This window comes from Spea bombifrons, chromosome 4 (assembly GCF_027358695.1).
Source record: "Spea bombifrons isolate aSpeBom1 chromosome 4, aSpeBom1.2.pri, whole genome shotgun sequence".
Taxonomy (NCBI): Eukaryota; Metazoa; Chordata; class Amphibia; order Anura; family Pelobatidae; genus Spea; species Spea bombifrons.
Window position 1 is genome coordinate 29,938,736 of NC_071090.1, and position 16,191 is coordinate 29,954,926.

Consider the following 16,191-nt stretch of genomic DNA (forward strand, 5'->3'; position numbering starts at 1 on the left):
CAGTGGGGATTTTTACATGTTACCATATTTTTTTAAATTTTTTTTAAACATTTTTGACCATTTTTTATTTTTTTTTATTTTTTTATTACTAATCACTCTCAATAGTGAGCTGGGCTCCATTGAACTTGCATGGTTGGATGCAGTACCTGCATTCAACCTGCAGGAGGAGCTCGAGAGTTCTCAAGAGGGTCTGGATAGACCCTCTGTGAACTAAGATCTATTGTTAATGCCATCCTGTGAATGACGGCAACGTCATTCACAGGATGGCACTTGTGGTTGCTCCTCGGAGCAATCACAAGGCGATCGGGGGTCGGGGGGTTGTGTTGCTACATGCCTCGATACTGAGGCATGTCAGCAACACAGTTTATGCTTAGGAAGCGATTCCGATCGCTTCCTAAGCAGTTTTAGCCAGGCGCCGCCGCGATCGTTGATGATCGGTGCGGCGGCGGCCATTTTTCTTCCGGGGAGGGCTGCCCTCCCCGGATCCACGGTCAGCCTCACTTGTGAGGCTTCCGTGGATGCTGCAAAGCCGCCGATCGCGGCGAAAACGCCGCAATCGCGGCGATGCAGCTATTTAACGGCAGCCCGTACATGTACGGGCATTGTCGTTAACACGTTGCACGGCAACCCCGTACATGTACGGGGATTGTCGTTAAGGGGTTAAAATATTTCCAAAACTATATGATTATAGCATAATACCATATCCAGGCCAAAACAACAATGTTGCCGGTAGCAACATTTTTGGAGAGCATCAGAAGACCCCTCCTTTAGTGAGGGGGAAAACTGCCTATCTCAATTCAGAGTAAAGAAGGAGGGTTCAGCATGGGGCTTCAACTTGAAAACGCATGAGGCTTGGTAGTGAAAGTCACGAGAAAGCTACTAAACTGACAACCAGGAAGATGGAGATCAGGACATCGAATGCGAGGACCATGTAGGAGTCAGGAAGAACGCAACAGGTTACAGCAGAGACGAAGAGAAAAAAACTGGCCCTACTAGGCATTAGCGAAACAAGATTGACGTAAACTAGACAAAGATGACTGATGACAGAAGAGCTGTTACTGTAGTCCGGACATGAAGAAATTGATGAACTGCACAAACAGGGGGTAGTCTTCATGTTGTCCAAGCAGGCACAGATACAGATGGGTGACGCACCTCTCCTAAGATTATCAAAAAAAAAAAGATCACGGTGAAAGTTGCTTTTTTTTTTTTTTTTTATATATATTTATTTATCCACAAAAAAAGCTTCACAAATTAACAATACAAAAAAATAACATTACAATGACCTTAAAAAAAATACAAACATAACATACAAGGATTCCATTGATATCGACTATTCTGTCTATATATGGTGTCGAGTTTTTCTGGACAGGGTTCCATTCAGTAGTAAATTGTCTCTAAACATCAAGTTCTCCGTCAAAAAGAAGTTTTAGCCACTTTTCCCAAATTACGTACTTTGTACTACTCCATGTTGTTTGAGACAAAATCCCCTTTTCCATCTGACATTGGTAGATTAATTGAGATTTTATCTTTGCCCATATTATTACCTCGGAGGATCTCCAATTTCTGGCTATTACGATTTTTATTGCAGTCAATAAATGCAGTAGGAATTGGGTATCTTTAGTTACGAGATTGGGTAAGTTTAAATGGAGTAATGCTCTTTCTGGTGTCAACTTCCAATGGGGGCCAAATTTATTGACTAATCTGTTTGAGACTTTTAACCATAATCTTTTTATTGGCAAACAATTCCACCAAATATGCATCATGTCTCCTTTTTCTGCTCCGCATCTGCAACAGTTTGGCAAATTGTTAGGAAACATTTTTGTTAATAATGTGGGGAGCAAATACCATCTGTTCATAAGCCTATATTGGAGCTCATTTAAGTTTAGGCAGTGTATGTGCTTGTAAGTTAAGTTTAAAGCTCTATTCCAGTCTTCATCATTTACTTTAATATTTAAATCTTTCTCCCACTTGGCTAATGCAAAAGAAATATATTCGTTTTTACAAGCCCTAATCAATTTTAGCGCTTTTGCTAATAATTTTCTATGGTCGGAGCTTTCCACCAGTTGTTTAAAAAGAATTTGAGCTGCCGGACCCTGATTCCAGTTTAGGGCTTTTGTCAGGAAACTCTTAATTCTTAAATATCTAAAGCATTCCCCAGAAGGTAAATTAAATTCCGCTTGGAGTTCATTAAAGGACTTTAGAGTATCTCCATCTATCAAGTCCTCAATTAAAATAATACCACTCTGTATCCAGTTAGATAGATTTAGATTTTCGTTCATGTTTTCTATAATAAGGACTGTTGCTTTTTTTGATGTTCTTCCTCCCCTAAACTTATATTCAACGTTTGTTCCAATACTGATCTTTCATTCTCAAGCTTGGAAGCTTGTGAAAAAAGGATAGTCTTTTCTCTGGTTTATCTTTTTTCTCTTCCCTTTTCTCTCTTCTGAGGGATTTCCCAGAGGGCTTTTTTGTAGCTTTTTTTTTTCCTTCTTTTTTTTCTCCTCTTTGTTTTCTCCCCTTTTTTTCCTTCTTTTCTTTATTTTCTCCCCACAATGGTGCCCATAAATAAATAAAACTCTATTTTGGGCTTATAAATCTTTTCTTCTTATGTAGTTTCGATGAGATAGATACTATAAAGTTATATATCTTGTCTTAATAGAGCTTATGTGTAATGGTACTGCTGAATATCAAGTATGTTACTCTTGAAAAAATTAAGAAGATTGTTTAACGTTCCATATTTGGGAGAGTACCACAGCCTAACAATCAATAAGAAATATCAGATTTTATCCACAGATTTTATCCAGTAATTCAGCAAAATCAGTAAAAAAATTGAAGAAAAAAGAAAATCCACTTGTCTGAAGAATGTAATGTTCTCCAAGTATCTATGTCAGCATATGTGTAATGGTAATGCTGATTATCAAGTATATTACTCTTGAAAAATAAGGTAATTGTTTAACGTTCCATATTTGGGAGAATACCACAGCCTAACCATCAATAAGAGATATCAGATTTTATCCACAGATTTTATCCGGTAATTCAGCAGTAATTCAGCAGTAGATCAGCAAAATCAGTAAAAACATCAAAGAAAAAAAAAGAAAATCCACTTATCTGAGGAGTGTAATGTTCTCAAGTCTCTTTTAGTAGTTCGGTACCTCTACCTTCTCCACCAGCACAAACGCCGGGCTCCAATCTACACAGGCCACACAGCCGTCCACCTCGCGGGTTAGTCTTCCACTTGGCCGGACCGGGTCGGGCCGCAACACGGACTCTTCTTGGATCTCCCTGTCTCACGCAACAGATCCTGCTTTGCGGCTATGAGTATGGGAGCGAGTACAGGAACAGATACGGCTCCGGTTACTCCGGATGCGGAGGTGGTGGCGATAGCGGCGGTTGTATTGATGCCGGTTGTGCCGACAGACTCCCGGTACGCTGCCAATTTTGCTGGGCCTTTCGCGCCCTAGACTCCGTTACCACGAATGTGACACGAGCGCGTGTTCCGTCATGGCTCCGCAAAACTGCTGATCACGGTGAAAGTTGTATGGTGCTACACTCCAACCAATGACTATGAAGAAGAGAAGAAAGTCCGCTTTTAAAACAGCATTTAGAAAATACGAGAGAGAACCAGATAAACAAGGTCTGCATTAGCAAGAAGTTCAGAAGCAAAAAAAAAAGGCCGTTCAAGAAACATCTGGCACTGCGACCCAAGACAGAGGACTGGAGATCTGTAGTTGTTGACCCATAACCTGGCTGGGGTGACATTCATACGTAGGCTAGTGCGGAAGACATGTGAAAACTGGAAATGGTTATACAAATCTGTTGGTTAGAATTTATTGTTAGAAGTCATGTAAAATTACAATTTTAAATGAATATCTTGCAGATTTATTTGTTTAGTTAATGTTCCTTCAAAATGTTGTGAATTGCAGAAAATCCAAATTGTACCTTTTTAAATTGTGTGCATACATGGGTAACAGTTAATGCCATCTGTCACAAGCAGTTTTTTAGCATGATTAAATTATTTTATCAAAAAATATATAGCTTGTGTTTTTAGTTTTAAAGATATATGGCTTGAAGGAAGGAACTTCCGGAGGAAAGCTCATATGCAGGAGGGAAAAGTGTTACAAGTAGCATATCAATTAGTGTACTGTCTTGAAGTCCTTTTCCTTCTCCTCACCCTACACTTCAATACATGCCATTAAAACTGATCAGTAATGTAACTAAAGGGAAGAAATAACATAATGGAAAGGAATAATCATCCAAACAATCAGAACAAGATCTTAAGTGGTCATTGTGAACATACAAAATGTTTTTTTTTATAATAATGTCTAGATTTATTAAGAATATTCTCCACTATGAGATCAGGGAACGTGAAATATCTACTTTGATTTGGGATTATCTAAAAAGGGATCATCATAGAACCTGCTGGAATGCTATAGAAAAAGTGAATTTCCTACAAATTTCCCTTTGTTGTCCTGCTGAAAGAACCATTTATAATTACAAATTTTAATTTTTAATGTTTTGTTTCCCAGGTTCAGATGAAATCACATTGTTTTGGTGAGGGACCTTCCTCTCATATGTTTAGGTTAATCCCATAGTGTCCATCAGTTCAGCTAAACCTACCTCTTCCAGTCAACCCCTTTCTCTGACTCCTATCTGGAGGGAAGACTTCTAGGGGAGCATAACTGTTAGGAATTTAATTAGGTATTCTAATTTTCCCCACATCCCAGTGCACTCACTTCTATAATCTTTAAGATTTAAACTTAGATCCTAAATAAAATATATGAAGGGAAGAAAAGCTTCAAGAAATTGTGATGATCACATTCTATGATTCCAAAAGCTCTGCAGGAGACAGTCCACCCTTTAATCTAACTGTTAACAGTTAACAGTAATGCAAAACTACACATACTAAACAAAATAATAGTATTGAGCAACAACAAGAAATGATCAGACTAGCTATACTAATTTCAGAACAATGGAAATGCATTTTTACTATAACATGTAAGAACTTCATTAAATACAAAATTACACACCAAAGAAAAAAGCAAAATGCACCGGTCTACAACAATGTTATTTTGATTCTGGGGCATGTGTTAAGATGTGTTCTAACTCATCAGTTCCTGTCAGGAAAAAGAAATCAGTGGCTCTAAGTTGTTGAGGTCTTCTGAAAACAGCTGATGTGGTGAACTGAAATACAATACGAAATTTGACTTGTTTACATACTCATTTCTGTGGCAGGGACTTCAGGGTAAATAAGTGTCAAAGAAGAAACACTACTTAAGGTCTTTTAGTTAATAAAGCAAGAAGCATTTTTTTTTAACATCCAATATTCTCTTTACCATAAGCAAAGGATATGATTTACAACAATCTTTCAGCTGTTTGTAAAACTATTTTGCTTCCAAATAAATAGGCTGCTGGCAAGAATTCATAAAGTGGAATTTATACGACTCATACTATTTATTTTCAGAATCCCTGGGAAAGAGATTTTAAAATAAGTTGGCAAACTTTACACATAGGCCAAATCATTAATTCTGTATGTTTCAGTAAAGGATAAAAATGTATGTCATGCTTCAGACGTGATATCAATGCATTTCAAGCATTGTTGGTAGTGAAACCAATTGCTGTAAACATAAAAATTCAGTTAGTAGTCGGCACCCTATGATTTGAGCCACTGGACAGGTCATCCAGCAGCCAAAATAAAAACAATGACCAAAGAGGTTATGGTAATAAAACCATGGACAAGCACCAGAAGTGAAATCTAACATGTTTAACTGATCTGCAGAAACTAAATGAGAAAAGATGTGGTTATATGTTCCATGTTTACTTTCTGCAAATAGTTCTGCAATAGATCACATCTATAGATCGATAGATCAATATTCTGTAATACTATCTATATACATGTAGATTTTGCTTGAAAAAGACTCAAAAGCATTTAATAAGGGTTAACCTCTGGCCCAAAGAACACTTGCTATATAATTTATTTTTCTATCTTTTTTCTATCTTTTTTTCTTCTACCCTGATACTAGCAATGCGTATAGCTTGAGAAAGACAAAAGGAATATTTAATCCATAAAATTATTTAAATGTAGCAGTGATGGTACTGTCCTTTCAGAGACAGGGAGAGTCATTGACATCGTTCATGGTAGACATTTTCACAGTTGCTGGACTCCATGAAGGACTATACTTTAGTAAAATACACTAAATAGTCCTCCTGGGTTAAAAATGCATTATAGTGAATCATTCTATATTCTTTGGGCCCAAAATAGTAACAGTAATGGATAGATTGTTCTCGTTTTTATTTCTCCTCAGATCATCATTATCCCCCCTTTAATTTTATCTCCCATATTTATATCAGTCCTCCCCTTTCTTTTCTATTTCTCATCTTTCTATTTATATTTATATTTCTCTTTACATATCCTCCTCTTTCTCTTTATCTCTGTCCTTTCTCGTCATCTCTCTTCTTTCTCATTATCTCTCCTCTTTCGCCCTATCTCTCCCATTTCCCACTATCTCTCCCATTTCTCAATATCTCTCCCCATTTTCCCCATCTCTTACCATGCTCCTTCCCTTTTTCTATCTTTATAGATCTGTAATGGGAACACGAGGTCTGCACTGTGCTTCCTTGCAGTGTGTCCGGCATCAGTGCTGACCGACCAAAATACGTAGTCATATCCCTAAGCTCAGCATCAATCGCTGGCACACATCATGAAAGAGCACTGTAACAGTGGATCAGTAGTAACAAACCTCTCCTTCCCTTTATTTTGGACTGTTTAGAGTGAGATATACACCCCTTTATGCCACTCTGCCTCCCTGACATGCCTTATACACCCCTATATGCCACTCTGCCTCCCTGACATGCCTTTTTACCCCCTATTTGCCACTCTGCCTCCCTGATATGCATTTTTTAACCTCCTATATGCCATTCTGCCTCCAGAAAACCATTATACCCCCCATGCCACTCTTACTTACCCTCCACATGCCCCGACTTACTGATGCATCCCTAGACTTGTCCCCCGTGCTTCAGTGGTGTGTAAGGGCAGTGTAAATAAAATAACCTCCGTAAAAAAAATAGCGGGGAGAGGGGGCACAATTCTTGCCTCGAGCGCAAAAGGAGCTAGCTACAGCTCTGCATCTGCGTGTTTAAAAACCAAAATACTGAATATACATGTAGTGTAATCCCATGTGATGTGTGTACCATAGGGACAACAATCTGGTGTCTAGTGGGGGCAGCCGGTTGAGGTCTGTGCGATGCGCGCAGACATCGTCCGCTGCTGCTGGCCGGTACTTCCGCGGGGGGGTTCTATAAATGAGCACCTGAAGGTCATGTCGCGCCGGTGCTCTGTCAAAGAAGCCCCAGCGGAAGTGCTGGCAGCAGAGGAGGTTGTGTGTGCGCATCCCGCAAACGTTCACTGGATGCGGGATGCGCACAGAAAACCTCCACTGCTGCCGGCACTTCCTCTGGGGCTTCTATTTTGGAGCACCGGAAGGTCATGTGATGCTGGCGTTCCGTCATAGAAGCCCCAGAGGAAGTGCCGGCAGCAGCGGAGGATGTCTGCGCACATTGCACAGATGCCCACTGGCTGCCAGAGAGGAGGATCCAGGTCCCCTGCAGCGCTGCGGGGATCTAGATCTTAGTCTTTTAGTCAGACCTCTATTTGAGGTCTGATTATAAAACAAGGAAATACGGTATATACCACAGATTATGTTCTTAAAAGCCTGTGATTGGTTATATGAAATGGCCCTAAAATATGGCCCTATGATTGCTCCCACTATTGGGATGACACCATCATTAGAATCATCAAATTAAATATAAAAAAAATTTGGGCTGCCAAAAATGTACATAACGCAAACTAAACTGAGACATTGCTGTTTACAAGAACAACTGGAGTTTTAAGCATAATTAGTTGTATACATTTAAATATGGGGGTGTTTTTTAGCCTTCCGTTTTTCTTTTAATATTTGAAAAAATATGACACGGTGGAAATGAAAAGGCTTTTATGAGCCTTTTGCTATATCTTATTTGTCAGGTGAAATTTATGATGATTCATTGTCTGTGAAATGCCACCTTTACTTTAACTGACATGTTCCATTCACAAAAATATTTTTACCTATCTCCAGGGCCTGTTATGTCAAATCCTTTTTTATTAGTAAGCTTATGACTTAATTTATCGAGGAGCTAAACCTCTGTGAATGAGCAGTGATTCTGTGAAGTGTACTAACATACTGTCCTCTGACAGAAATATTAGAGGGGAATATTCAATGTGAGAGTCAATTGAGAATAAAATATCTAAATTGACATAAAATCCAATTAAAAAGATCATAATGTCAATTGGCCTGAAGCTGTCAAATTGTGATTTTTGGCTCTAACACTTGGCAATAGTAATGATAGCAGCTGTGTATAAAATCAAGCCAGAAGTCATTAACTTTCTAAATTGCTCGCAGTAATAGAGCCAGGCACAAATTTCCTAAACATGCAGCAGATATAAAAGCAATATAAAAAACATACAAATATTTACAGGTTCTCATTGTAAGAAAGCTTACACTATACTATCAGACGTGTTAGAAGGAAATTCCATAGTTAATTGTGGAAAGTTAGTTCCTATTAGACTTGGGCGCCGGCTAACTCTTCATGTTCGTCTTCGTGGGGGGAAAAATCTTCATATTCCTCGAATATGCACCCGTTCCTGTGTTCGGTCAGGGTGAATAGTTGTGTACATTCTTCGTGTTCGTTTTTTTTCTTCGTTTTTTGTAGAAGGGGTTAATACGGGGTTAACGCAGTACGCACTATGTGGCAGCTTTAATTTGGACTTCATTTGTTGATGGCAGACGAGCCCCCTGCTGGCAACCAACAGAGACGCTCTCACAGACTTTTAAAATCCTGGTGCCGCAACTTGGCATGGAGAGACCACTGGTCTCCCCACTCCAAGAGTTAAAGGTCCGTACAAACGACCAATAGAGTCGCTTGTATGGACCTTTAACTCTTGGAGCAGGGAGACCATGGTTTCCCCAGGCTAAGTTCCGCCGTCAGGAGTTAAAGGGCCGTGCGAGTGAGTCTGTGATCGCCTGCAGGGCCCCCCTCTGGCATCAATCAATGCCAATTGATTGATGCCAGAGGAGGCCCCTGCAGGTGACCAATAGAGTCCCTTGCATGGCCCTTTAACTCCCAACGGGGGAACTTGGCCTGTCTCCCCGCTCCAAGAGTTAAAGGTCTTTGACTCCTGACGGCGAACCTACGGATTTCCGCTCCTGTTATCTATGCAGCATCGCAGGGGTTAACGGGAGCGGAAATCAGTAGGTTCGCCGTCAGGAGTTAAAGGGCCATAAGAACAACTTAATTGGTCGCCGTCAGGGGGCTCTATAGAGTCCTTCGCACGGCCCTATGGATTTCCGCTCCCGTTAACCCCTGGGATGCTTCGTAGATAAGGTAGGCTAGATGGGGAAAGACCAGGGAGATTAGTTAACGAAGACGAATTCTTAAATTCTTCGTGTTGTGTGTTTTCGTATACGTTTTGCCGCCGCCATGTTCGTATGTTCGGTATTTGGGCTGAACAACGAAAACGCACCCTTCGTGTTCAAGCAGAAGTCTAGTTTCTGTTATTATAAATAAGCTTGTAAACAACAGAGAAAATACAGCTTGAGTGGTTTATAAAGTACCAATTAATTTCCCAGTTTCAGACATAATTGTGTTTGTGTGGGAGACAAGCTAAGTACCATTCCCATATGGATATGTAGAGTAATGGTTAAAGAGCTAAGCTGGAGTCCTTAAGGTCCAGGGTTCAATTCCTTTGTGCTCCATCTTGAGCGCTCAGCTCTCTTTTACATTGTGTTTTTGTTGTTGTTGTTTGGTGAGGGAGAAAAAGCTATTGTTAGCAACCAGGTAGACCAAAACACAAGCCACCAGTTCATGCATTTAATTGAATGATTTAGTCAAAGGGATTTGGGTCACTCTGTCAGCATTAGCCATTTTCCCCACATTTGGATATTTACATCATCATTCACAGGCCATACACAATCATCAACTTAAAAATTACCCCTGCATTGTATATTTATCCCACCAGACAGCCCCACATTGTATATTGATTTATGTGATGCCCCTCAGCGAGCCCTCCATGTAAATGAATGCCCCATTGCCCCCCACACCCTTGTGTATTGTCCTCATCCATTTTCCTTGAGAAATCCAGGTGCTGTGGTTGCAGTTGGATGTGTCTGATTGGCTGAACCTGGTCAAGTGACTCCACCAGCCAACCAGGCATTGGGATTGAGACCCAGGGGGATTTAAGCTTCACTTGCAGTCCTGAGTTCTTTTGATGTTCATTTTCTTTGAGAAGTGCAGGTGCTGTGGTTGCAGTGGGATGTGTCCAGGGCCAGGGCTTATCTTTGTACAGTATTTCCCCTGTCTCTGTTTTTGTATTGCCATTGGCCCTATTCTTTTGTGTTTTAGTTTTTTTTTCCTGCCTCCCCCTTTGCTGTTATCGAAGGCACAAGGTGTCTCAGACCCTATTGTCTCCAATAGTACTAATGTCTTTTCCTTCACTTATCATGAGTAGTTCTTTTTCTTTCCATAGCTTTAACGTGTCCTGTTAAATCCCTTTTCTGTTGTGTTGTGTCTTTGAAGCTAACATTCCCTCCCTTTATTAGTCTCTACCGCTTCTGCTGGGAGGCTGTTCCATTTCTCTACCACTCTCGGAGTAAAACTTCTTTACATTACATCTAAGCCTCTAACTCACTAGTTTCAGATTATGACCTTGTTTAACCATTTCTCCTCTTTTGAAAGAAACATCCCTCCTGTGAGTTGTTAAATGACTTTACGGATTTCAAGTATTTTCTCCAAGCTTATACATATTGAGATTCCCTAGTCTTTCCTGATCCTGAGCCTGCGTTATTCTTATCTACAATGGTAAGTTGAACATTTCCTTTCACTGTAACTCATCTAGTACTCAGTTTCCTCAGAGATTTGTGTTGCTTCTTTACATGTAGAGATAAATATAGTTTATTGGTTTTGAATTGCCGTTTCAGCGTTTCTCTCTCTCCTTTTTTTTTTCTTCTTTACTTTTCTTTTCTTTTCGCCATTGTCTTCCTCCTTTTTCCCAAGGCCGGTATCTTACTCTTCTAGCCTATCCTCTCTCATTGTTTTCCTCCTATTACCCATATTCTCTGGTTTGCAATTCACTTTTTACCCTTTTTTTGGCTTATAACTTTTTGTTGTTGAGGTTTTTTTGTTGTTGTTAGAATCTTGTTGGATCAGCATGAGTTAATATTCATTGTACATATTCCAGATAATGAAACATGTCACATAAATTATACAATGTTTTGTTCAGTATAGCATAGGTATGTAATCAAAGTACAGATTTGAAACATAAGAAAATCCAAAATGCCCGTAAGTACCATGTTAGATCAAATTTGAACCATTGTATGGTTTATACACTGATAAATATGTGAGTGTCACCAACACTCCCCCAATGAGGGAGAGGCGAACCGGCCCTGGCTGCTGATTGGTTGCTGGAGTCAGCTGACTAGACTCAGCCAATCAGGGGCTGCCCCTCAGCCCTAGCCTCCTGATTGGCAGATGGTGTCATCTGACCAGGGCTGACCAATCAGAGAGAGGCGAACCTGGGCTGGCTGCTGATTGGTTGCTGGAGTCAGCTGACTAGGCTCAGCCAATCAGGGGCTGCCCCTCAGCCCTAGCCTCCTGATTGGCAGATGGTGTCACCTGACCAGGGCTGACCAATCAGAGAGAGGCGAACCTGGGCTGGCTGCTGATTGGCTGCTGGAGTCAGCTGACTAGGCTCAGCCAATCAGGGGCTGCCCCTCAGCCCTAGCCTCCTGATTGGCAGATGGTGTCACCTGACCAGGACTGACCAATCAGAGACAGGCAAACCTGGGCTGGCTGCTGATTGGTTGCTGGAGTCAGCTGACTAGGCTCAGCCAATCAGGGGCTGCCCCTCAGCCCTAGCCACCTGACCAGGACTGACCAATCAGAGACAGGCAAACCTGGGCTGGCTGCTGATTGGTTGCTGGAGTCAGCTGACTAGGCTCAGCCAATCAGGGGCTGCCCCTCAGCCCTAGCCTCCTGATTGGTGGGTGGTGTCACCTGACCAGGGCTGACCAATCAGAGAGAGGCAAACCTGGGCTGGCTGCTGATTGGTTGCTGGAGTCAGCTGACTAGGCTCAGCCAATCAGGGGCTGCCCCTCAGCCCTAGCCTCCTGATTGGTGGGTGGTATCAATCACTGACCAATCAGAGACAGGCGAACCTGGGCTGGCTGCTGATTGGTTGCTGGAGTCAGCTGACTAGGCTCAGCCAATCAGGGGCTGCCCCTCAGCCCTAGCCTCCTGATTGGTGGGTGGTGTCACCTGACCAGGGCTGACCAATCAGAGAGAGGCGAACCTGGGCTGGCTGCTGATTGGTTGCTGGAGTCAGCTGACTAGGCTCAGCCAATCAGGGGCTGCCCCTCAGCCCTAGCCACCTGATTGGCGGGTGGTGTCACCAATCAGGGAGAGTTATTGGCACTTTATTATTATTTATTAATTATTATGAATTATTAAATTAATCATTAATAATGAGCTGAATTTATGGGCAACAATGTAATTCAACATGGTTAGTTACCACCTGTTTTGCCATGGCTGTAGCTGGATTTGAACTCACGAACAACGGAATGGAAGTCCAACACCTTAACCACAACTCCAAGTCAGAGATGATATTCCTAACGCTCACCACGTAGACCATCTTGTCTCTGCCCGTACAAGCCACCATTCCTTTGTTTATTTAGTGTGTTTGTTTGGAAGTCAGGCCAGCTAAAGGACTGGGGTGAAAAAGTGAATGATTAGTTTTCTGACTCACATATGTCCAGTCTCTGTAGCCTAATGGCTAAGGTGTGCGGCTTGGTGTCTTGAGGACATGAGTTCAATTCCCCTAGGCTCCAACTGTGACTGTTTTGTTTTTAAGTAAGTACATAGATTCCTTAAGGCTTATTTTTTACGTAGATTACCACGTAGACCAAAATTTAAGCCATCTTGTCTCTACCCCTACAAGCCACCATTCTTTAGTTTATTTAGTGTGCTTGTTTGGAAGGACTGTATTGGGGTGAACAACTAAAGGATTGTTTTTCCACAAGCTTGCGTCCATTGTCTGTAGCCTAATGGCTAAGGTGTTGGACTTGGTGTCTTGAGGTCTTGAGTTCAATTCCCTTAGGCTTCCTCTGTGTCTGTTTTTTTTTTTGTTTTTAAGTAAGCACATAGACCAGGGGCGTCCAACGTGCGGCCCTCCAGCTGCTGCAAGACTACATCTCCCATAATGCTCTTTCAGCTAAGGGGCTGGCTGAGGAGTATGGGAGATGTAGTCCTGCAGCAGCTGGAGGGCCGCACGTTGGACGCCCCTGACATAGACCAAAACATAAGCAATCTTGTCTTTGCCCTTACAAGCCACCGTTCTTTATTTAGTGCATTTGTTCGGGAGTCAGGCTAACTAAAGGACTGTAAAAACTAAAGGATTGTTTTTGTAGGGCCTTATACCTGTTCTTTGTGGTGCAATGGTTGAGATGTTGGATTTTGTTTTTGAGGTTCTGGGTTTAATTCACTCCAATTGATTTATTTGGTGTGTTTGTTTGGGAGGAACGCAAGCTAGAAGATTGCAATGAGGTAAAAAACCAATGGATTGTTTGCAGGGGACAGGTTTGCTAGTGTCTGTAGTGTACATGCTACCCTTCTTTCGTTTATTAATTGCGTTTGTGTGGGAGACAAGCTAAGTACCATTCCCATATGGATATGTAGAGTAATGGTTAAGGTGCTACGCTAGAGTCCTGAAGGTCCTCGGTTTGATTCCTTTGAGCTCTCAGCTCTTTTCTACATTGTGGTTTTTGTTGTTGTTTGGTGAGGGAGAAAAAAAGCTATTGTTAGCAACCAGGTAGACCAAAACACAAGCCACCAGTTCATGCATTTAAATTGAATGATTTAGTCAAAGGGATTTGGGTCACTCTGTCAGCATTAGCCATTTTCCCCACATTTGGATATTTACATCATCATTCACAGGCCATACAAAATCATCAACTTAAAAATTACCCCTGCATTGTATATTTATCCCACCAGACAGCCCCACATTGTGTATTGATTTATGTGATGCCCCTCAGCCAGCCCTCCATGTAAATGAATGCCCCATTGCCCCCCACACCCTTGTGTATTGTCCTCATCCATTTTCTTTGAGAAATCCAGGTGCTGTGGTTGCAGTTGGATGTGTCTGATTGGCTGAACCTGGTCAAGTGACTCCACCAGCCAACCAGGCATTGGGATTGAGACCCAGGGGGATTTAAGCTTCACTTGCAGCCCTTAGTTCTTTTGATGTTCATTTTCTTTGAGAAGTTCAGGTGCTGTGGTTGCAGTGGGATGTGTCCAGGCCAGGGCTTATCTTTGTACAGTATTTCCCCTGTCTCTGTTTTTGTATTGCCATTGGCCCTATTCTTTTGTGTTTTAGTTTTTTTTCCTGCCTCCCCCTTTGCTGTTACCGAAGGCACAAGGTGTCTCAGACCCTATCGTCTCCAATAGTACTAATGTCTTTTCCTTCACTTATCATGAGTAGTTCTTTTTCTTTCCATAGCTTTAACGTGTCCTGTTAAATCCCTTTTCTGTTGTGTTGTGTCTTTGAAGCTAACATTCCCTCCCTTTATTAGTCTCTACCGCTTCTGCTGGGAGGCTGTTCCATTTCTCTACCACTCTCCGAGTAAAACTTCTTTACATTACATCTAAGCCTCTAACTCACTAGTTTCAGATTATGACCTTGTTTAACCATTTCTCCTCTTTTGAAAGAAACATCCCTCCTGTGAGTTGTTAAATGACTTTACGGATTTCAAGTATTTTCTCCAAGCTTATACATATTGAGATTCCCTAGTCTTTCCTGATCCTGAGCCTGCGTTATTCTTATCTACAATGGTAAGTTGAACATTTCCTTTCACTGTAACTCATCTAGTACTCAGTTTCCTCAGAGATTTGTGTTGCTTCTTTATATGTAGAGATACATATAGTTTATTGGTTTTGAATTGCCGTTTCAGCGTTTCTCTCTCTCCTTTTTTTTTTCTTCTTTACTTTTCTTTTCTTTTCGCCATTGTCTTCCTCCTTTTTCCCAAGGCCGGTATCTTACTCTTCTAGCCTATCCTCTCTCATTGTTTTCCTCCTATTACCCATATTCTCTGGTTTGCAATTCACTTTTTACCCTTTTTTTGGCTTATAACTTTTTGTTGTTGAGGTTTTTTTGTTGTTAGAATCTTGTTGGATCAGCATGAGTTAATATTCATTGTACATATTCCAGATAATGAAACATGTCACATAAATTATACAATGTTTTGTTCAGTATAGCATAGGTATGTAATCAAAGTACAGATTTGAAACATAAGAAAATCCAAAATGCCCGTAAGTACCATGTTAGATCAAATTTGAACCATTGTATGGTTTATACACTGATAAATATGTGAGTGTCACCAACACTCCCCCAATGAGGGAGAGGCGAACCGGCCCTGGCTGCTGATTGGTTGCTGGAGTCAGCTGACTAGACTCAGCCAATCAGGGGCTGCCCCTCAGCCCTAGCCTCCTGATTGGCGGGTGGTGTCACCTGACCAGGGCTGACCAATCAGAGAGAGGCGCACCTGGGCTGGCTGCTGATTGGTTGCTGGAGTCAGCTGACTAGGCTCAGCCAATCAGGGGCTGCCCCTCAGCCCTAGCCTCCTGATTGGCAGATGGTGTCACCTGACAAGGGCTGACCAATCAGAGAGAGGCGAACCTGGGCTGGCTGCTGATTGGTTGCTGGAGTCAGCTGACGTGGCTCAGCCAATCAGGGGCTGCCCCTCACCCCTAGCCTCCTGATTGGCAGATGGTGTCATCTGACCAGGGCTGACCAATCAGAGAGAGGCGAACCTGGGCTGGCTGCTGATTGGTTGCTGGAGTCAGCTGACTAGGCTCAGCCAATCAGGGGCTGCCCCTCAGCCCTAGCCTCCTGATTGGCAGATGGTGTCACCTGACCAGGGTTGACCAATCAGAGAGAGGCGAACCTGGGCTGGCTGCTGATTGGCTGCTGGAGTCAGCTGACTAGGCTCAGCCAATCAGAGGCTGCCCCTCAGCCCTAGCCTCCTGATTGGCAGATGGTGTCACCTGACCAGGACTGACCAATCAGAGACAGGCAAACCTGGGCTGGCTGCTGATTGGTTGCTGGAGTCA